This window comes from Diceros bicornis, chromosome 17 (assembly GCF_020826845.1).
Source record: "Diceros bicornis minor isolate mBicDic1 chromosome 17, mDicBic1.mat.cur, whole genome shotgun sequence".
NCBI lineage: Eukaryota > Metazoa > Chordata > Mammalia > Perissodactyla > Rhinocerotidae > Diceros > Diceros bicornis.
The window spans coordinates 52,473,876-52,475,987 of NC_080756.1; positions in this window are offsets into that span (position 1 = coordinate 52,473,876).

The following is a 2,112-nucleotide window of genomic DNA, read 5'->3' on the forward strand; positions in this document are numbered from 1 at the left end:
ACTATCCCTACATGAAATTAAGGAAACAATCCCATTTATAACAACAAAAAGAATAGAATACTTAGGACTAAATCTAACGAAGGAGGTATACGACTGTACTTTGAAAACTTTAAGGAACTGATAAAAGATATTAGAGCAGACACAAATATATGGAAAGGCATCACATGCTCATAGATTAGAAGATTTAATATTGTTAAATGTCAAACTACTTAAAGTGATCTACAAATTCAGTTCAATCTCAATCAAAATCCCAAATATATATTTTTATAAAAATAGAAAAAATAATCCTAAAATTCATATGGAACCACAAAATAGGCAAAGCAATCAAGCAAGAAGAACAAAGCTGGAAGCTTCACACTTCCTGATTTCAAAATACATTACAAAGCTATAGCAATCAAACAGTATGATTTTGGTATAAAAATATACCTATAGATCAAAGGAACTGAATAGAAAGTCAAAAATAAACCCACACATACACAATCAACTGGGTCTTTGATAAGTGTGTCGAGAATACACAACAGAGAAAGGATAATCTCTGGAATAAACGGTGTCTGGAAAACTGGATATCCACATACTAAAGAATTAAATTGGATCCTTATCTTTCACTATATGCAAAAATTAACTGCAAATAGATTAAAGATTTGAGCATAAGATCTGAAACCATAGAACGCCTAGAAGAAAACATAGGGGAAAAAGCTTCTTCAAATTGATCTCCACAATGATTTCTTGAATATAATACCAAAAGCACTGGCAAAACAGATAAGCGGAAGTACATCAAACTAAAAATATTCTGCACAGCAAAGGAAGCAATCAACAGAACGAAAAGGCAACATATGGAATGAGAAAAAATATTTGCACACCATAAATCTGATAAGGGGTAAACTTTAAAAATATATGAGGAATTCCTAAAACTCAATAGCAATCAATCAATCAATCAATAACCTGCTTAAGAAATGGACAAAGGGGGCTGGCCCCATAGCTTGTCGGTTAAGCGCGCGTCCTCTGCTACTGGCAGCCCAGGTTCGGATCCCAGGCACACACCGACACACCACTTCTCTGGCCATGCTGAGGCTGCATCCCACATACAGCAACTAGAAGGATGTGCAACTATGACATACAACTATCTACTGGGGCTTTGGGGGAAAAAAAAGGAAGAGGATTGGCAATAGATGCTAGCTCAGAGCCAGTCTTCCTCAGCAAAAAGAGGAGGATTAGCACGGATGTTAGCTCAGGGCTGATCTTCCTCACAAAAAAAAAAAAAAGAAAAAAGAAAAAAAAGAAATGGACAAAGGACCTGAATAGACATTTCTCCAAAGAAAGCATTTTTTTTTATGTAGCTCACTGTCAAAGGACATGACAAAAGTGTCTTTGTTATTCTTTACACTCATATGACCTGTGTGTGTGGATAACGAACGATACTTGATTTCAGGAATGCTTCATTCTCAGATTCATGGATGCAAGCAACAGTAGTCACACTGTCTCAACAATACCCTTTATATTTTTTCTAGTTACAAAAGGAAATATCTGTTACCTAGGAAAAATAACCTAAACCCTGAAAAGACCTCACTCAACCATGTTTCTCAATATCTTCTGTGATAAGTAAAAAATCTAATTAAAATAATACATGTAAAAATGCTTGTACATGTATTATGTATATGTACATATATGCTAATGTGTTTTGTATACGTTAGAGCACTATATTACTATAAGCCAACATACTTCAAAATTTCCAGCTTTTGAGAACTGATGGTCTGATTATTTTATATATATATATATATATACACACACAGATATATATATATATATAAAATAACTTGCAACTAACATGTAGAAAAGTTTACAGCATATAAATGTAAGTTCAGTGATTTTCACAAAGCAAACATCTGTGAAACCTCTACCCAAATCAAGAAGCAGAATGTTGCTGACACCACAGAAGACACCCTCCTGCCCCTTCTCAAACTCTATCTATTTAGTCTTTCTCGGATATACAGAGATATCTATTTTCCTAATTTCCAAAACTGATGTTTGAGGTTTGTTTTTGAGCCCTCTATGAGTGGAAACATGCAGGATATATTCCTCTGTGTTTAGTTTCCTTCAACACAATATCTTAAG